This window comes from Cydia pomonella, chromosome 11 (assembly GCF_033807575.1).
Source record: "Cydia pomonella isolate Wapato2018A chromosome 11, ilCydPomo1, whole genome shotgun sequence".
Taxonomy (NCBI): Eukaryota; Metazoa; Arthropoda; class Insecta; order Lepidoptera; family Tortricidae; genus Cydia; species Cydia pomonella.
The window spans coordinates 15,701,728-15,724,192 of record NC_084713.1 but is presented as its reverse complement, the minus strand read 5'-3'; the positions used below and the strand labels follow the sequence as shown (position 1 = coordinate 15,724,192).

The window sequence follows — 22,465 nt, the reverse complement described above, 5'->3', positions numbered from 1 at the left end:
CTAACTTCTAGATCGATGATTGGGATCGCACTATATACGAGTTATAGAGCATATAAGAGGGTATTCAAATCAGCTTTTAGTAGAGCTGTACCTCGTTTAGTTTGGAAGTTATACCAGCAGCCAATATATTTCTAAAACGTTTGACGAAAACTATAAAAGTTTTCATTTTTTTTCACCTTACTTCTAGATCGATGATTGGGGTTGCACTATATAAATCTCATTAGGCATCTAAAAGGCTATGCAAAGCAATTTTTAGTAGAGCTGTACCTCGTTTAGTTTCGACGTTATGACACAGCAGTCGAACATTTCTTAACTTAACGAGAAATATTTAAGATTTAATTTTTTTCACCTAACTTCTAGATCGATGATTGGGATCGCACTATATAAAAGTTATAGAGCATATAAGAGGGTATTCAAATCAGCTTTTAGTAGAGCTGTACCTCGTTTAGTTTGGAAGTTATACCAGCAGCCAATATATTTCTAAAACGTTTGACGAAAACTATTAAAGTTTTCATTTTTTTTCACAAACCTTCTAGATCGATAATTGAGGTTGCATTATTTAAATATCATTAGGCATCTAAAAGGCTATGCAAAGCAATTTTTAGTAAAGCTGTACTTTATTTAGTTTGGCCGTTATGACTCAGCAGTCGAACATTTCTGAACTTGTAGAGCAATATTCAAGATTTAATTTTTTTCACCTAACTTCTAGATCGATGATTGGGATCGCACTATATACGAGTTATAGAGCATGTAAGAGGGTATTCAAAGCAGCTTTTAGTAGAGCTGTACCTCGTTTAGTTTGGAAGTTATACCAGCAGCCAATATATTTCTAAAACGTTTGACGAAAACTATAAAAGTTTTCATTTTTTTTCACCTTACTTCTAGATCGATGATTGGGGTTGCACTATATAAATCTCATTAGGCATCTAGCAGTCGAACATTTCTGAACTTGTAGAGAAATATTCAAGATTTAATTTTTTTCACCTAACTTCTAGATCGATGATTGGGATCGCACTATATACGAGTTATAGAGCATATAAGAGGGTATTCAAATCAGCTTTTAGTAGAGCTGTACCTCGTTTAGTTTGGAAGTTATACCAGCAGCCAATATATTTCTAAAACGTTTGACGAAAACTATAAAAGTTTTCATTTTTTTTCACCTTACTTCTAGATCGATGATTGGGGTTGCACTATATAAATCTCATTAGGCATCTAAAAGGCTATGCAAAGCAATTTTTAGTAGAGCTGTACCTCGTTTAGTTTCGACGTTATGACACAGCAGTCGAACATTTCTTAACTTAACGAGAAATATTTAAGATTTAATTTTTTTCACCTAACTTCTAGATCGATGATTGGGATCGCACTATATAAAAGTTATAGAGCATATAAGAGGGTATTCAAATCAGCTTTTAGTAGAGCTGTACCTCGTTTAGTTTGGAAGTTATACCAGCAGCCAATATATTTCTAAAACGTTTGACGAAAACTATTAAAGTTTTCATTTTTTTTCACAAACCTTCTAGATCGATAATTGAGGTTGCATTATTTTAATATCATTAGGCATCTAAAAGGCTATGCAAAGCAATTTTTAGTAAAGCTGTACTTTATTTAGTTTGGCCGTTATGACTCAGCAGTCGAACATTTCTGAACTTGTAGAGCAATATTCAAGATTTAATTTTTTTCACCTAACTTCTAGATCGATGATTGGGATCGCACTATATACGAGTTATAGAGCATGTAAGAGGGTATTCAAAGCAGCTTTTAGTAGAGCTGTACCTCGTTTAGTTTGGAAGTTATACCAGTAGCCAATATATTTCTAAAACGTTTGACGAAAACTGTTAAAGTTTTCATTTTTTTTCACCTAACTTCTAGATCGATGATTGGAGTTGCACTATATAAATCTCATTAGGCATCTAAACGGCTATGCAAAGCAATTTTTAGTAGAGCTGTACCTCGTTTAGTTTGGACGTTATGACACAGCAGTCGAACATTTCTTAACTTAACGAGAAATATTTAAGATTTAATTTTTTTCACCTAACTTCTAGATCGATGATTGGGATCGCACTATATGCGAGTTATAGAGCATATAAGAGGGTATTCAAATCAGCTTTTAGTAGAGCTGTACCTCGTTTAGTTTGGAAGTTATACCAGTAGCCAATATATTTCTAAAAATTTGACGAAAACTATTAAAGTTTTCATTTTGTTTCACCTAACTTCTAGATCGATGATTGGGGTTGCACTATATTAATCTCATTTGGCATGTAAAAGGCTATGCAAAGCAATTTTTAGTAGAGCCGTACCTCGTTTAGTTTGGACGTTATGACACAGCAGTCGAACATTTCTTACCTTAAAGAGAAATATTTAAGATTTAATTTTTTTCACCTAACTTCTAGATCGATGATTGGGGTCGCACTATATACGAGTAATAGAGCATGTAAGAAGGTATTCAAAGCAGCTTTTAGTAGAGCTGTACCTCGTTTAGTTTGGAAGTTATACCAGCAGCCAAAATATTTCTAAAACGTTTGAGGAAAACTATTAATTTTTTTTTTTTTTCACCTAACTTCTAGATCGATGATTGAGGTTGCACCATATATATCTCATTAGGCATCTAAAAGACTATGCAAAGCAATTTTTAGTAAAGCTGTACCTCTTTTAGTTTGGCCGTTATGACTCAGCAGTCGAACATTTCTGAACTTGTAGAGAAATATTCAATTTTTAAATTTTTCACCTAACTTCTAGATCGATGATTGGGGTCGCACTAAAAACGAGTAATAGAGCATGTAAGAGGGTATTCAAAGCAGCTTTTAGTAGAGCTGTGTCTCGTTTAGTTTGGAAGTTATACCAGCAGCCCAAATATTTCTACAACGTTTGAGGAAAACTATTAAAGTTTTCATTTTTTTTTCACCAACCTTCTAGATCGATGATTGAAGTTGCACTATATAAATCTCATTAGGCATCTGAAAGGCTATGCAAAGCAATTTTTAGTAAAGCTGTACCTCTTTTAGTTTGGCCGTTATGACTTAGCAGTCGAACATTTCTGAACTTGTAGAGAAATATTCAAGATTTAATTTTTTTCACCTAACTTCTAGATCGATGATTGGGATCGAACTATATACGAGTTATAGAGCATATAAGAGGGTATTCAAATCAGCTTTTAGTAGAGCTGTACCTCGTTTAGTTTGGAAGTTATACCAGCAGCCAATATATTTCTAAAACGTTTGACGAAAACTATAAAAGTTTTCATTTTTTTTCACCTTACTTCTAGATCGATGATTGGGGTTGCACTATATAAATCTCATTAGGCATCTAGCAGTCGAACATTTCTGAACTTGTAGAGAAATATTCAAGATTTAATTTTTTTCACCTAACTTCTAGATCGATGATTGGGATCGCACTATATACGAGTTATAGAGCATATAAGAGGGTATTCAAATCAGCTTTTAGTAGAGCTGTACCTCGTTTAGTTTGGAAGTTATACCAGCAGCCAATATATTTCTAAAACGTTTGACGAAAACTATAAAAGTTTTCATTTTTTTTCACCTTACTTCTAGATCGATGATTGGGGTTGCACTATATAAATCTCATTAGGCATCTAAAAGGCTATGCAAAGCAATTTTTAGTAGAGCTGTACCTCGTTTAGTTTCGACGTTATGACACAGCAGTCGAACATTTCTTAACTTAACGAGAAATATTTAAGATTTAATTTTTTTCACCTAACTTCTAGATCGATGATTGGGATCGCACTATATAAAAGTTATAGAGCATATAAGAGGGTATTCAAATCAGCTTTTAGTAGAGCTGTACCTCGTTTAGTTTGGAAGTTATACCAGCAGCCAATATATTTCTAAAACGTTTGACGAAAACTATTAAAGTTTTCATTTTTTTTCACAAACCTTCTAGATCGATAATTGAGGTTGCATTATTTAAATATCATTAGGCATCTAAAAGGCTATGCAAAGCAATTTTTAGTAAAGCTGTACTTTATTTAGTTTGGCCGTTATGACTCAGCAGTCGAACATTTCTGAACTTGTAGAGAAATATTCAAGATTTAATTTTTTTCACCTAACTTCTAGATTGATGATTGGGATCGCACTATATACGAGTTATAGAGCATGTAAGAGGGTATTCAAAGCAGCTTTTAGTAGAGCTGTACCTCGTTTAGTTTGGAATTTATACCAGTAGCCAATATATTTCTAAAACGTTTGACGAAAACTATTAAAGTTTTCATTTTTTTTCACCTAACTTCTTGATCGATGATTGGGGTGGCACTATATTAATCTCATTAGCCATCTAAAAGGCTATGCAAAGCAATTTTTAGTAGAGCTGTACCTCGTTTAGTTTGGACGTTATGACACAGCAGTCGAACATTTCTTACCTTAAAGAGAAATATTTAAGATTTAATTTTTTTCACCTAACTTCTAGATCGATGATTGGGGTCGCACTATATACGAGTAAAAGAGCATGTAAGAAGGTATTCAAAGCAGCTTTTAGTAGAGCTGTACCTCGTTTAGTTTGGAAGTTATACCAGCAGCCTAAATATTTCTAAAACTTTTGAGGAAAACTATTAAAGTTTTCATTTTTTTTTCACCTAACTTCTAGATTGATGATTGGGGTTGCACTATATAAATCTCATTAGGCATCTAAAAGGCTATGCGAAGCAATTTTTAGTAGAGCTGTACCTCGTTTAGTTTGGACGTTATGACACAGCAGTCGAACATTTCTTACCTTAAAGAAAAATATTTAAGATTTAATTTTTTTCACCTATCTTCTAGATCGATGATTGGGGTCGCACTATAAACGAGTAATAGAGCATGTAAGAGGGTATTAAAAACAGCTTTTAGTAGAGCTGTACCTCGTTTAGTTTGGAAGTTATACCAGCAGCCAAAATTTTTCTAAAACGTTTAAGGAAAACTATTAAGGTTGTCATTTTTTTTCACCTAACCTCTAGATCGATGATTGAGGTTGCACTATATAAATCTCATTAGGCTTCTAAAAGGCTATGTAAAGCAATTTTTAGTAAAGCTGTACCTCTTTTAGTTTGGCCGTTATGACTCAGCAGTCGAACATTTCTGAACTTGTAGAGAAATATTCAAGATTTAATTTTTTTCACCTAACTTCTAGATCAATGATTGGGGTCGCACTATATACGAATAATAGAGCATGTAAGGGGGTATTCAAAGCAGCTTTTAGTAGAGCCGTACCTCGTTTAGTTTGGAAGTTATACCAGCAGCCAAAATATTTCTAAAACGTTTGAGGAAAACTATTAAAGTTTTCATTTTTTTCACCTAACTTTTAGATCGATGATTGAGGTTGCACCATATATATCTCATTAGGCATCTAAAAGGCTATGCAAAGCTATTTTTAGTAGAGCTGTACCTCATTTAGTTTGGACGTTATGACACAGCAGTCGATCATTTCTTACCTTAAAGAGAAATATTTAAGATTTAGTTTTTTTCACCTAACTTCTAGATCGATGATTGGGATCGCACTATATACGAGTTATAGAGCATATAAGAGGGTATTCAAATCAGCTTTTAGTAGAGCTGTACCTCGTTTAGTTTGGAAGTTATACCAGTAGCCAATATATTTCTAAAACGTTTGACGAAAACTATTAAAGTTTTCTTTTTTTTCACCTTACTTCTAGATCGATGATTGGGGTCGCACTATATAAATCTCATTAGGCATCTAAATGGCTATGCAAAGCAATTTTTAGTAGAGCTGTACCTCGTTTAGTTTGGACGTTATGACACAGCAGTCGAACATTTCTTAACTTAACGAGAAATATTTAAGATTTAATTTTTTTCACCTAACTTCTAGATCGATGATTGGGATCGCACTATATACGAGTAATAGAGCATGTAAGAAGGTATTCAAAGCAGCTTTTAGTAGAGCTGTACCTCGTTTAGTTTGGAAGTTATACCAGCAGCCAAAGTATTTCTAAAACGTTTGAGGAAAACTATTAAATTTTTTATTTTTTTTCACCTTACTTCTAGATCGATGATTGAGGTTGCACCATATATATCTCATTAGGCATCTAAAAGACTATGCAAAGCATTTTTTAGTAAAGCTGTACCTCTTTTAGTTTGGCCGTTATGACTCAGCAGTCGAACATTTCTGAACTTGTAGAGAAATATTCAATTTTTAATTTTTTTCACCTAACTTCTAGATCGATGATTGGGGTCGCACTATAAACGAGTAATAGAGCATGTAAGAGGGTATTCAAAGCAGCTTTTAGTAGAGCTGTGCCTCGTTTAGTTTGGAAGTTATACCAGCAGCCCAAATATTTCTACAACGTTTGAGGAAAACTATTAAAGTTTTAATTTTTTTTTCACCAACCTTCTAGATCGATGATTGAAGTTGCACTATATAAATCTCATTAGGCATCTGAAAGGCTATGCAAAGCAATTTTTAGTAAAGCTGTACCTCTTTTAGTTTGGCCGTTATGACTTAGCAGTCGAACATTTCTGAACTTGTAGAGAAATATTCAAGATTTAATTTTTTTCACCTAACTTCTAGATCGATGATTGGGATCGCACTATATACGAGTTATAGAGCATGTAAGAGGGTATTCAAAGCAGCTTTTAGTAGAGCTGTACCTCGTTTAGTTTGAAAGTTATACCAGTAGCCAATATATTTCTAAAACGTTTGACGAAAACTATTAAAGTTTTCATTTTTTTTCACATAACTTCTAGATCGATGATTGGGGTAGCACTATATAAATCTCATTAGGCATCTAAAAGGCTATGCAAAGCAATTTTTAGTAGAGCTGTACCTCGTTTAGTTTGGACGTTATGACACAGCAGTCAAACATTTCTTACTTTAAAGAGAAATATTTAAGATTTAATTTTTTTCACCTAACTTCTAGATCGATGATTGGGGTCGCACTATATACGAGTAATAGAGCATGTAAGAAGGTATTCAAAGCAGCTTTTAGTAGAGCTGTACCTCGTTTAGTTTGGAAGTTATACCAGCAGCCAAAATATTTCTAAAACGTTTGAGGAAAACTATTAAAGTTTTCATTTTTTTTCACCTAACTTCTAGATTGATGATTGGGGTTGCACTATATAAATCTCATTAAGTATCTAAAAGGCTATGCGAAGCAATTTTTAGTAGAGCTGTACCTCGTTTAGTTTGGACGTTATGACACAGCAGTCGAACATTTCTTACCTTAAAGAGAAATATTTAAGATTTAATTTTTTCACCTAACTTCTAGATCGATGATTGGGTTCGCACTATATACGAGTAATAGAGCATGTAAGGGGGTATTCAAAGCAGCTTTTAGTAGAGCCGTACCTCGTTTAGTTTGGAAGTTATACCAGCAGCCAAAATATTTCTAAAACGTTTGAGGAAAACTGTTAAAGTTTTCATTTTTTTTACCTAACTTCTAGATCGATGATTGAGGTTGCACTATATAAATCTCATTAGGCATCTAAAAGGCTATGTAAAGCAATTTTTAGTAAAGCTGTACTTTATTTAGTTTGGCCGTTATGACTCAGCAGTCGAACATTTCTGAACTTGTAGAGAAATATTCAAGATTTAATTTTTTTCACCTAACTTCTAGATCGATGATTGGGGTCGCACTATAAACGAGTAATAGAGCATGTAAGAGGGTATTCAAAACAGCTTTTAGTAGAGCTGTACCTCGTTTAGTTTGGAAGTTATACCAGCAGCCAAAATATTTCTAAAACGTTTAAGGAAAACTATTAAGGTTTTCATTTTTTTTCACCTAACCTCTAGATCGATGATTGAGGTTGCACTATATAAATCTCATTAGGCTTCTAAAAGGCTATGTAAAGCAATTTTTAGTAAAGCTGTACCTCTTTTAGTTTGGCCGTTATGACTCAGCAGTCGAACATTTCTGAACTTGTAGAGAAATATTCAATTTTTAATTTTTTTTCACCTAACTTCTAGATCGATGATTGGGGTCGCACTATATACGAGTAATAGAGCATGTAAGGGGGTATTCAAAGCAGCTTTTAGTGGAGCCGTACCTCGTTTAGTTTGGAAGTTATACCAGCAGCCAAAATATTTCTAAAACGTTTGAGGAAAACTATTAAAGTTTTAATTTTTTTTTCACCAACCTTCTAGATCGATGATTGAAGTTGCACTATATAAATCTCATTAGGCATCTGAAAGGCTATGCAAAGCAATTTTTAGTAAAGCTGTAGAGGGTATTCAAAGCAGCTTTTAGTAGAGCTGTACCTCGTTTAGTTTGAAAGTTATACCAGTAGCCAATATATTTCTAAAACGTTTGACGAAAACTATTAAAGTTTTCATTTTTTTTCACCTAACTTCTAGATCGATGATTGGGGTTGCACTATATAAATCTCATTAGGCATCTAAAAGGCTATGCAAAGCAATTTTTAGTAGAGCTGTACCTCGTTTAGTTTGGACGTTATGACACAGCAGTCAAACATTTCTTACCTTAAAGAGAAATATTTAAGATTTAATTTTTTTCACCTAACTTCTAGATCGATGATTGGGGTCGCACTATATACGAGTAATAGAGCATGTAAGAAGGTATTCAAAGCAGCTTTTAGTAGAGCTGTACCTCGTTTAGTTTGGAAGTTATACCAGCAGCCAAAATATTTCTAAAACGTTTGAGGAAAACTATTAAAGTTTTCATTTTTTTTCACCTAACTTCTAGATTGATGATTGGGGTTGCACTATATAAATCTCATTAGGTATCTAAAAGGCTATGCGAAGCAATTTTTAGTAGAGCTGTACCTCGTTTAGTTTGGACGTTATGACACAGCAGTCGAACATTTCTTACCTTAAAGAGAAATATTTAAGATTTAATTTTTTTCACCTAACTTCTAGATCGATGATTGGGTTCGCACTATATACGAGTTATAGAGCATATAAGAGGGTATTCAAATCAATTTTTAGTAGAGCTGTACCTCGTTTAGTTTGGAAGTTATACCAGCAGCCAAAATATTTCTAAAACGTTTGAGGAAAACTATTAAAATTTTCATTTTTTTTACCTAACATCTAGATCGATGATTGAGGTTGCACTATATAAATCTCATTAGGCATCTAAAAGGCTATGTAAAGCAATTTTTAGTAAAGCTGTACTTTATTTAGTTTGGCCGTTATGACTCAGCAGTCGAACATTTCTGAACTTGTAGAGAAATATTCAAGATTTAATTTTTTTCACCTAACTTCTAGATCAATGATTGGGGTCGCACTATATACGAGTAATAGAGCATGTAAGGGGGTATTCAAAGCAGCTTTTAGTAGAGCCGTACCTCGTTTAGTTTGGAAGTTATACCAGCAGCCAAAATATTTCTAAAACGTTTGAGGAAAACTGTTAAAGTTTTAATTTTTTTACCTATTTTCTAGATCGATGATTGGAGTTGCACTATATAAATCTCATTAGGCATCTGAAAAGCTATGCAAAGCAATTTTTAGTAAAGCTGTACCTCTTTTAGTTTGGCCGTTATGACTTAGCAGTCGAACATTTCTGAACTTGTAGAGAAATATTCAAGATTTAATTTTTTTCACCTAACTTCTAGATCGATGATTGGGGTCGCACTATATACGAGTTATAGAGCATATAAGAGGGTATTCAAATCAGCTTTTAGTAGAGCTGTACCTCGTTTAGTTTGGAAGTTATACCAGCAGCCAATATATTTCTAAAACGTTTGAGGAAAACTATTAAAGTTTTAATTTTTTTTACCTAACTTCTAGATCGATGATTGGAGTTGCACTATATAAATCTCATTAGGCATCTAAAAGGCTATGCAAAGCAATTTTTAGTAGAGGTGTACCTCGTTTAGTTTGGACGTTATGACACAGCAGTCGAACATTTCTTACCTTAAAGAGAAATATTTAAGATTTTTTTTTTTCACCTAACTTCTAGATCGATGATTGGGGTCGCATTATATACGAGTAATAGAGCATGTAAGAGGGTATTCAAATCAGCTTTTAGTAGAGCTGTACCTCGTTTAGTTTGGAAGTTATACCAGCAGCCAATATATTTCTAAAAAGTTGTGGGGTCGCACTGTATTCGAAATAAAAAGCGTCTAAACTAGTTTTCAAAATAGCTTTGGTAGATCTGTCCCTCATTTAGTTTGGACGTTTTAGCAGCAGCCAAAATATTTCTTAAATGTTTTTGGAAAACTATTAAAGTTTTCATTTTTACACCTAACTTCAAGATCGATACAATTATCGATCGAACAAGACGTATATAGTTCAAATCCAATGATTTGCACTGTATACGTCTTATTAGGCATCTAAAAGGCTACGCAAAGCAGGTTTTAGTAGAGCTGTCCCTCGTTTAGTTTGGACGTTATGACTCAGCAGTCGAACATTTCTTACCGTAAAGAGACATATTCAAAATTGAAATTTTTCACCTAACTTCTAGATCGATGATTGGGTTCAAACAATATACGAGGAATAGAACGTTTAAACGAATTTTTAAATAGCTTTCGGTAGAGCTGTACCTCGTTTAGTTTGGACGTTATGAATCAGCAGCCAAAATATTTCTAAAATGTTTTTGGAAAACTATTAAAGTATTATTTTTTTATAGCTATACATTACATTTTTATAGTTATACCAGCAGCCAAAATATTTCTAAAACGTTTGAGGAAAACTGTTAAAGTTTTCATTTTTTTTACCTAACTTCTAGATCGATGATTGAGGTTGCACTATATAAATCTCATTAGGCATCTAAAAGGCTATGTAAAGCAATTTTTAGTAAAGCTGTACTTTATTTAGTTTGGCCGTTATGACTCAGCAGTCGAACATTTCTGAACTTGTAGAGAAATATTCAAGATTTAATTTTTTTCACCTAACTTCTAGATCGATGATTGGGGTCGCACTATAAACGAGTAATAGAGCATGTAAGAGGGTATTCAAAACAGCTTTTAGTAGAGCTGTACCTCGTTTAGTTTGGAAGTTATACCAGCAGCCAAAATATTTCTAAAACGTTTAAGGAAAACTATTAAGGTTGTCATTTTTTTTCACCTAACCTCTAGATCGATGATTGAGGTTGCACTATATAAATCTCATTAGGCTTCTAAAAGGCTATGTAAAGCAATTTTTAGTAAAGCTGTACCTCTTTTAGTTTGGCCGTTATGACTCAGCAGTCGAACATTTCTGAACTTGTAGAGAAATATTCAATTTTTAATTTTTTTCACCTAACTTCTAGATCGATGATTGGGGTCGCACTATATACGAGTAATAGAGCATGTAAGGGGGTATTCAAAGCAGCTTTTAGTGGAGCCGTACCTCGTTTAGTTTGGAAGTTATACCAGCAGCCAAAATATTTCTAAAACGTTTGAGGAAAACTATTAAAGTTTTAATTTTTTTTCACCAACCTTCTAGATCGATGATTGAAGTTGCACTATATAAATCTCATTAGGCATCTGAAAGGCTATGCAAAGCAATTTTTAGTAAAGCTGTACCTCTTTTAGTTTGGCCGTTATGACTTAGCAGTCGAACATTTCTGAACTTGTAGAGAAATATTCAAGATTTAATTTTTTTCACCTAACTTCTAGATCGATGATTGGGATCCCACTATATATGAGTTATAGAGCATGTAAGAGGGTATTCAAAACAGCTTTTAGTAGAGCTGTACCTCGTTTAGTTTGGAAGTTATACCAGCAGCCAAAGTATTTCTAAAACGTTTGAGGAAAACTATTAAATTTTTTATTTTTTTTCACCTAACTTCTAGATCGATGATTGAGGTTGCACCATATATATCTCATTAGGCATCTAAAAGACTATGCAAAGCATTTTTTAGTAAAGCTGTACCTCTTTTAGTTTGGCCGTTATGACTCAGCAGTCGAACATTTCTGAACTTGTAGAGAAATATTCAATTTTTAATTTTTTTCACCTAACTTCTAGATCGATGATTGGGGTCGCACTATAAACGAGTAATAGAGCATGTAAGAGGGTATTCAAAGCAGCTTTTAGTAGAGCTGTGCCTCGTTTAGTTTGGAAGTTATACCAGCAGCCCAAATATTTCTACAACGTTTGAGGAAAACTATTAAAGTTTTAATTTTTTTTTCACCAACCTTCTAGATCGATGATTGGGGTTGCACTATATAAATCTCATTAGGCATCTAAAAGGCTATGCAAAGCAATTTTTAGTAGAGCTGTACCTCGTTTAGTTTGGACGTTATGACACAGCAGTCAAACATTTCTTACCTTAAAGAGAAATATTTAAGATTTAATTTTTTTCACCTAACTTCTAGATCGATGATTGGGGTCGCACTATATACGAGTAATAGAGCATGTAAGAAGGTATTCAAAGCAGCTTTTAGTAGAGCTGTACCTCGTTTAGTTTGGAAGTTATACCAGCAGCCAAAATATTTCTAAAACGTTTGAGGAAAACTATTAAAGTTTTCATTTTTTTTCACCTAACTTCTAGATTGATGATTGGGGTTGCACTATATAAATCTCATTAGGTATCTAAAAGGCTATGCGAAGCAATTTTTAGTAGAGCTGTACCTCGTTTAGTTTGGACGTTATGACACAGCAGTCGAACATTTCTTACCTTAAAGAGAAATATTTAAGATTTAATTTTTTTCACCTAACTTCTAGATCGATGATTGGATTCGCAATATATACGAGTTATAGAGCATATAAGAGGGTATTCAAATCAATTTTTAGTAGAGCTGTACCTCGTTTAGTTTGGAAGTTATACCAGCAGCCAAAATATTTCTAAAACGTTTGAGGAAAACTATTAAAATTTTCATTTTTTTTACCTAACATCTAGATCGATGATTGAGGTTGCACTATATAAATCTCATTAGGCATCTAAAAGGCTATGTAAAGCAATTTTTAGTAAAGCTGTACTTTATTTAGTTTGGCCGTTATGACTCAGCAGTCGAACATTTCTGAACTTGTAGAGAAATATTCAAGATTTAATTTTTTTCACCTAACTTCTAGATCAATGATTGGGGTCGCACTATATACGAGTAATAGAGCATGTAAGGGGGTATTCAAAGCAGCTTTTAGTAGAGCCGTACCTCGTTTAGTTTGGAAGTTATACCAGCAGCCAAAATATTTCTAAAACGTTTGAGGAAAACTGTTAAAGTTTTAATTTTTTTTACCTATTTTCTAGATCGATGATTGGAGTTGCACTATATAAATCTCATTAGGCATCTGAAAAGCTATGCAAAGCAATTTTTAGTAAAGCTGTACCTCTTTTAGTTTGGCCGTTATGACTTAGCAGTCGAACATTTCTGAACTTGTAGAGAAATATTCAAGATTTAATTTTTTTCACCTAACTTCTAGATCGATGATTGGGGTCGCACTATATACGAGTTATAGAGCATATAAGAGGGTATTCAAATCAGCTTTTAGTAGAGCTGTACCTCGTTTAGTTTGGAAGTTATACCAGCAGCCAATATATTTCTAAAACGTTTGAGGAAAACTATTAAAGTTTTAATTTTTTTTTACCTAACTTCTAGATCGATGATTGGAGTTGCACTATATAAATCTCATTAGGCATCTAAAAGGCTATGCAAAGCAATTTTTAGTAGAGGTGTACCTCGTTTAGTTTGGACGTTATGACACAGCAGTCGAACATTTCTTACCTTAAAGAGAAATATTTAAGATTTTTTTTTTTCACCTAACTTCTAGATCGATGATTGGGGTCGCATTATATACGAGTAATAGAGCATGTAAGAGGGTATTCAAATCAGCTTTTAGTAGAGCTGTACCTCGTTTAGTTTGGAAGTTATACCAGCAGCCAATATATTTCTAAAAAGTTGTGGGGTCGCACTGTATTCGAAATAAAAAGCGTCTAAACTAGTTTTCAAAATAGCTTTGGTAGATCTGTCCCTCATTTAGTTTGGACGTTTTAGCAGCAGCCAAAATATTTCTTAAATGTTTTTGGAAAACTATTAAAGTTCTCATTTTTACACCTAACTTCAAGATCGATACAATTATCGATCGAACAAGACGTATATAGTTCAAATCCAATGATTTGCACTGTATACGTCTTATTAGGCATCTAAAAGGCTACGCAAAGCAGGTTTTAGTAGAGCTGTCCCTCGTTTAGTTTGGACGTTATGACTCAGCAGTCGAACATTTCTTACCGTAAAGAGACATATTCAAAATTGAAATTTTTCACCTAACTTCTAGATCGATGATTGGGTTCAAACAATATACGAGGAATAGAACGTTTAAACGAATTTTTAAATAGCTTTCGGTAGAGCTGTACCTCGTTTAGTTTGGACGTTATGAATCAGCAGCCAAAATATTTCTAAAATGTTTTTGGAAAACTATTAAAGTATTATTTTTTTACACCTAACATCTAGATCGATGATTGGAGTTGCACTATATACGTCTTATTAGGCATCTAAAAGGCTATGCAGAGCAGGTTTTAGTAGAGCTGTACCTCGTTTAGTTTGGACGTTATGACTCAGCAGTCGAACATTTTATTACCGTAAAGAGAAATACTTAAGATTTTTTTTTTTCACCTAACTTCTAGATCGATGATTGGATTCGCACTATAATCGAGTAATAGAACGTTTAAACGAGTATTTAAAACAGCTTTTGGTAGAGCTGTACCTCGTTTAGTTTGGACGTTATGAATCAGCAGCCGAAATATTTATGAAATCTTTTTGAAAAACTACTAACAATTTAATTTTTTGCACCTAATTTCTAGATCGATGATTGGGACCCCAATCATCAATCTAGAAGTAGGTAAAAAAAAATCTTAAATAGTTTTCTAAAAGTTCAGAAATGTTCGACTGCTGAGTTATAACGGCCAAAATAAAAGAGGTACAGCCCTACCAAAAGCTGTTTTGAATACTCGTTTAAACGTTTTATTACTCGTATATAGTGCAAACCTTATCATCGGTCTGGAAGTTTGGTGAAAAAAAAATTAAATCTTAAGTATTTGTCTTTAAGTTCAGAAATGTTCGACGTCTAAGTCATAACTTTCAAACTAAACGAGATACAGCTCTACTAAAACCTGCTTTGCATAGCCTTTTAGATGCCAAATGAGACGTATGTAGTGCAACCCCAATCATCGATCTAGAAGATAGTTGAAAAAAATGAAATCTTTTATAGTTTTCCACCAACCTTTTAGAATTATTTCGGCTGCTGCTATAACGTCTAAACTAAACGAGGTACAGCTCTACTAGAAGCTGCCTTGAATACTCGTTTTGATGCTTTATCAATCGTATATAGTGCGACCCCAATCATCGATCTAGAAGTTAGGTGAAAAAAATTAAATCTTAAATAGTTCTCTACGAGTTCAGAATTATTCGACTGCTGAGTCATAACGTCCAAACTAAACAAGGTACAGCTCTACTTAAACGTGTTTTGCATAGCCTTTTAGATGCTTAATAAGACGTTTATAGTGCAACCACAATGATCGATCTAGAAGTTAGGTGAAAAAAAAAAAGAAATCTTTAATAGTTTTCCTCAAAGCCTTTTAGAAATATACGACTGCTTAGTAATAACGTCCAGACTAAACGAGGTACAGCTCTACTAACAACTGCTTTGCATCTCCTTTAAGATGCCTAATGACATTTATATAGTGCAACCCCAATCATCGATCTAGAAATTAGGTGAAAAAAATGAATTCTTTAATAGTTTTCCTCAAACGTTTTAGAAATATTTTGGCTGATAGTATAATTTCCAAACTAAACGAGGTACAGCACTACTAAAAGCTGCTTTGAATACCCTCTTATATGCTCTATTACTCGTATATAGTGCGACCCCAATCATCGGTCTATAAATTTGGTGAAAAAAAAAAACTTAAATAGTCCTCTACAAGTTCAGAAATGTTCGACTGCTGAGTGATAACGGCCAAACTAAACGAGGTACAGCTCTACTAAAACCTGCTTTGGATAACCTTTTAGATGGTTATCGTGCAACCTCAATCTTTGGTCTAGAAGGTAGGTGAACAATATGAAATCTTAAATAGTTCTCCACAAATTTTTAGAAAAATTTCGGCTCTTGATTCGTAACGTCTAAATTGAACTAGGTACTGTTGTTCTAAAAGCTGTATTTAATAGCCTACTAGATGCCTAATTAGACACATATAGAGTGACCATAATCATCGATCTATACGTTTTGTAGAAAAAAAATATATAATAATGATCTTCAATTATTTTCTTTAAGGCCAAATGCCCTAATATAACGAGACACTGCTGTAACGTAACGTTCCAGCATTTGTGTTATGTATCGTGAGATTTTATATGGACTTCTTAATTTGGTAGGTTAATTTTAGTGTGAAGTTAGCGGCCAAATGTTGGCGGCAGATTGGTGCCAACATTTGGCCGCCAACTTTTGGCCGCTAACTTCACACCGGTATATTATTAAACGTTCATTTGATTAGATTAAACAAGGAACGTTAATTAATTCCATTATTTTCTGTTTTCTTCCCTATTCGAAGAAATATTAACGGTATCTAATAACGTGATCAGTTTTAGCATCTTATAATTAACGATGTTTAAAATAAATACTATGTACTTACATCTGGGAACTTATTATTTGTCTTTATTTAGTACGAATTGATTAAGCATTTAGTATGATTTAGTAGTACAGAATACACACACATACACACAAGTATGTATGACAAGTCCACTATTATCCATCTTTAAATTGTGTAATAAAGTCTAAACAAATAAGATGATTCACACGCTCTCCAACACAATCGCCTTCTTAGAACAGAAAATCCATATTATGGTTAGACCAACAAATACATAACAGCCGGTCAACAAATAATAATTTAAAAGCTTCACAAGCAAGTTCAAACTACATATAAAAGATACAATTTGTACTTATCTGTAATCTCCTTTTAGAACCCTTAATTTTTTGAATAGGAATAAATAGGCTTCGGAAAATTGTTCGTGCCAAATAAGTTTTTTTTTTAAGATTTAATAAAAATTAAATGATAGCGGACTGTTGACTATCCCTACTTGTCACACTGCGAGGTATTGCATTCTTAAGTCAGTATTATTATTTTGTTTTAAATTTAAGTCCCCTTGTACTTACTTTCTGACCCCTTAGTTTTACCCCTTAAGTGTTACTAATAAAATGTGTCTAGATTACGTAAAATTGAATTGAATTGAATATACTTTACTCCTATTGAACGTATTAGTATTAGCAGTTTCAAACGGAAGAATAAATAAATGAATATCGCAAAAATAGTAGGTACCATTTGGAATAGAAGTCCCTCAGGTTTTCCTTCAAGGTTAAATGAAAGAGAGCGATGCATTGGATCGCCAATCTCATCCTAAGTAGGACGACCGACCGCATAATGCGCGTTTGGAGTTCGGCACACCCACACGAACCCACTCCACTGGACATTCGGGGATATAACACTATTTGTTCCCAGAGACATCAATACAAATGAAATAAACTCGGATATTCGTGTACTCACAACAAATACAAAAGGGTTTTTTCCTGAAACAGAACCTGATTGACTGAAAGTATTATTTTGTTCAAAATGTTTTAATGTAACTTACATTTAAATAACTCCGGGTTTTATATCCTACAAGCAGTTAAACTATGTAGTAAACAGCCAAGAACGCTTATCCTCAGATAGTTGGTAATGGGGTGAGTTAGGGATATTTCTGTGTGTGTGTATTTATTCAACCTTGGTTTGAAACTGGGTCGACATGTGTGAATTCATTCATTATTATCCGATATTTGTTAACTTTTAGTTTGGTACTCTAAGAAAATATTGGTTAAAATTATTAGTGTCTTATATTCAAACGTTTTTTCTGAAATTCGACTTAATTATATAATTCTGCTTAACGACGTCAGTTAAATGAGTGTTTGAATGTTTCGTTAGGGTTTACTTACACTGTATTGCGTGGTGGGGCAGAATTGGTCTCCTTAATACATCAACATAAGAAATCAGACTCATTATTTTCAGTCTTTAAGTACATTTATTTTTTTATCTCCGTGATAACTGAAAAGTATTTTTATGCTTTAAGAAGGTAAGTAATAGGTTTAGCGTGAGCTACTGAACATGAACTGACTTGCTATTTTTAAAGCTTAACAAACATTTGCTTCAGGCGATACTTGTCTAATATGTGAGCTCTGATCTGATAATGTTTGAAATGTCTTGTTCCTGGAGGACACTTGCTTGAAACTTATATTGTGGTCATTGTGACATGAATATAAAAATGATGTTAGTCGCTTGTTCCTACATGTACAGACGAGCGAAATGCTCGCGCGACTGACATAATTTACGAATCATTTTGATGTCACAATGTAAGTTTGAATTAGCCTCCTGGAGAGAGTGGGGCGTTAGGGGATCAGGAGCCACCTGCATCTACAAATCTAATATTATACTCGCAATATGTCTTAGTCTTACTTATATAGCAAAGTACGCACGATGAACTGAGAATAATAATCAAAATAATCATGCTGACCTTTTAAAATTTCGAATAAGATCCTAGTATGGTGATTATCTAATCCCTGAATGCCCAGCAGCAGGAGCGCGTCTGGTTGACATGATAATGAACATATTAAAGAGGGATCTCAAAGGTAGAATTATACTAAGATAAAGATAAAAAAATATGTTTATTGCACAAGAAAGGACACAGAAAAAGTATACAGCGGTTGTTTTTAAGAGTTGGTGCATAACTAGATTGACAACAGAGTTTCCAGGAGTCCCCGCACTAGGCTAGGCCTGTATCGCGGGAGACCAGAAGTACATATAAATGTCATGCAAGTCAACGAAAAACGAAAATTTATTTTTATATACTGCTTTACTTGATGCGAATTTTTGGTATGTGGCAGGAATAAGATCCCTGTGGGTAATTGTGATTTATCCCAGGGCGTTTCGTGGCCTTGTCAGAGGCTCCCACGCTGGCTGTAACGAGCTCCTCAGTAGTTATATTATTACAGTGAAATCCTTCTCACTGACTATATCTACTATTTTAAACCTTTGAACTATTAGGTAAGTTAATACATTCAAACAATCTTATCTCAGTGTGAAAGCATTCAAGCAAAAAATAAATAAATAAAAATAAAACAAAAAATCATGATCTAAAAATAAACTCGAATTCCTACCACACTGTTCGCTTTTGATAAGTAAATCCTTTTAGGCCTTGTTCATTAACTACCTACTCCAAATGTTAAATATGTCGCAAATACAATTTAAGATTTAAGATTTCGACCTATATCTATTAACTATATCGTATCTAATATTTATTTCAATATATTTAAAGCTTTCTTGTTAAGAGGATACTAAATACTGCTTCTCCATACAATCTTAGTTCCCATATTTCTCAATGGATATTGACATTATCGATTTTTTTTAATCGAAAAAATCGAACTAACAGGCATATACATAATTTACGTTTGTATGGAGGAGCGGTCGTCCACATGCCTCTTAAGTAATGTGTTCAAAAAAAATGAAAAGCTTTTATTTTGGACATTAATCCATAATAAATTTAATACTAAATTACAGTACGATATTATAATAATTACACACACATTCGCTTTTAAATTTATGTTTCATTTTAGTCAACTATATTTGTATTTGGCTTCTCCGTATACTAAACGGTCATAAATCTATCACAAATATCGGGACAAGGACGAAATTTTACCAAGATTATAACATGCCCATGTACCTAGCTATCTTTGGTTAAAAAGATAATTTGAACTCTTAAGACGACATAAGTATGTTATGTATGTTGTAAGTTCATAGTTTCCTGCTACCCAAAGGTTGTCTGGAAGAGATCGCTTCATAGCGATAAGACCGCCTGTTGTTACCTAACTTTTACGCGTTTTTTCATTTCCTGTCTATTTTTAAATGTAAATGTAATGGTGCACAATAAAGAATATTTACTTACTTACTTACCTAGAAATATATCAAGTTGTTACATGACATCTCTATAAAAGTTCCTATTTACGTATAGTGCTACTAACAAAAAGTTATCCTGTAGGTTACTAAAACTATGGAATGTCTGTTATATCTATTATATAATACAATAAATATCGGGAGTGGTTGAAAAAAAAATACCGACTTGACAAAGCGGGTTATAAAGCCAGCACTTTAGAAAATGATGCTTTCCTAGAACAAATGCACGAGCTACTTTAAAAAAACTACCAAAATAATTATACCCGTACCATATTATCATCACATCATATTTAAAGAGTTCTCTCGATCCCGTTATCAGATCATGACTTGAAGACGAATGGAACCAACTCGAAACCAAACACTTTAAAAAACAAAAATAAATAAATTTAGAAATATTTCTAATAGTGTCCGAGTAATCGGTGAACTTACATAATGAAGCTTTCGATGAATTGAGAACAAAAAAAAAACAAACTTCTCCTTTTTTGTCGGTAAAAAGACGCAGTTGAACCGAATATCTCTGGGAAACTAGGCGTTCCGTTCCTTTGTGTGTCTGTGCCTTATGTATGTTATGTAGAAAAAGCAATATATATAATGTTGCTTGTTGAATAATCTGAATTTTTTTATTTGATTGTAAGCCTAAAAAGAAACTCATTTCGCAACGAATATATCAAACAATAAACTTTGAGACCTAAGAAACATTTATTTATATTAAAATCCTTGGAACTGTACAAAACAAACACACGTAATGCTCGTTTACCGAATCGTACCTACAGTATAAATGTTTTTTTCACTCGTAATCAACCTTGGATTAAGCGACGGTAATTTCTACGGATAGGTACCGTAGAGTAATAAGGTTTTCCTGGTCGAGGCAACCGTAACGTATGGATCGATACCAATTTTATCGACGTACGTAAATAAACGTGTTTGATGGGTTTCCGTTCCGATTTACATTATGTGCTTCTCATGTCTTGTCGGTTACTCGAGAGTTATTTCACGGAGGTATGATTAAATATGAACTTAAATGGATTTTTCAGTTTTCAGATTGAAAAGAGAACAGGGAAGGTGAAGTGACAAAATTTCGGAGCCACCAAAGTGCTCAAAAAGATCTAAACATGCATTGTAACGCTTTGCAATTAGAAGCCGTTATACAATGCAATACAAATACTCTTTATTGCGGCTATGATATTTTGTTGACGTTTTATACTTAAAATTTGACCTATTTTTTTTTCTATCAGTTCAGTGCGCTAATCTTTTTATTCTTAGAATATAGGTATACATACATTAATATTTTTTAATGTATTTAGTTTGGGAAAATATGAGGTCAGTGACGTTACGTTACCGAGGTATTAGAAACTCTTTGGGCTAAGTATTTGTAATTAAGGTAGGCAATTAGCTTTTATAATCGCTACTTGAATATTATTTCAAAGTTGAAACAAATCGATTCCATAAACCTTTACAAGATTGAGATATCAGACTCAAAGTAAATTAATTTCATTATTCCAAATTTAATAGCCTCCAGGGTTTCAAATAGTTCAATACAACGGTGTTATAGTAAACAGTGAGAAATATTTGGGATACGATTATTCACTATCCGTTATTTGGCATCTACAATATTTATAACCGCACTTACGTATGAAGAGTGGGTAAACTTAGCATTCCAAATATTCCAATACACTGCACTATTAAAATATTTACCTGCTCACATAATATACATCACAATAATAAATTAATAGATAAAATAACATTTGAATGAGGTGGCGAAAGCGGTATGCATACAAATAAAACTTTTATATTTAAAATACTACTTAGTTTCAAAGATAAAAATACGAGTATGTTTTCATTAAAAACGGTTAAATTTATTCCTACGTACAGAATGAAAAATTTGACAATGGTTTTAATGTGGTTTTTATTTCACACAAAGATCTTTTCATTAACACTAGGAACGTTGCAAATAGGTGATAAAAACTTTTTTTTTAATTCAAATTTTTACTACCAAATTACGATACTAAATCATATTTTATTTTGTTCATTGCCAAAAATGTCACCCCTCCTATCAAAATTTTGTTAAATATTAAATCCACTGTTGAAGGTATGTGTACGTTTGGCCACTTCTATTAACGCCATTTTAGGGTTGTACACGTACATTTTAGTAATGAAGAATTCGTCACCGCGGCGACGGCGTAGGGTGCGCGGGAGTCGTTCGACGTACTCGCGCGTCGAAGCGGGCGCTCACTGTCGGCGCGAGAGGCGGGCACGCTCGCGGCTCCAAATATAAACGCCAACGCATTATTATTTATTGCCACATTTTCGCTTAGATTGTAAAATCAGATAGTCAAGAGTGCCAGACTGGAATGTTTTTTTGGCAAAACATCGGGGTTTTGAATCAATGTCATTGGTTTCAAAATATTCATCAGAAAAGAATAGTGTTTTTACATTTAGAAATAGGTGAATTAAAAATAAGTTTTTAACATCTCATATTTGTTTGGAATACGGTTAAATACAAGTACTGCGTGGAAGATCTGCAAAAAGATGCAAGTAATGCTATATCTTATTATTCGACCTACATAATTTATCTGCGAAATAATTAAAAAAATTTAAACAAATAGACATACATGTCACATCATAAGATACAATGGCTAAAAATGTATTTACTGTTCATAACTTTTCTATTATACAATA

The 22,465-nt window shown here is 33.3% G+C and overlaps 1 protein-coding gene across 1 annotated transcript in view; it reads right to left on the bottom strand.

Annotated features, from left to right (window-relative positions):
• The window catches only part of LOC133522976 (D-beta-hydroxybutyrate dehydrogenase, mitochondrial), a 118,517-nt gene extending 96,485 nt beyond the window's left edge, over positions 1-22,032 (bottom strand). The window contains exon 1 of the mRNA XM_061858478.1: positions 21,930-22,032. The gene's annotated coding sequence lies outside the window, so the exon portion shown is untranslated. The remainder of the gene's footprint in view (positions 1-21,929) is intronic.
• Positions 22,033-22,465: the final 433 nt, after the last annotated feature.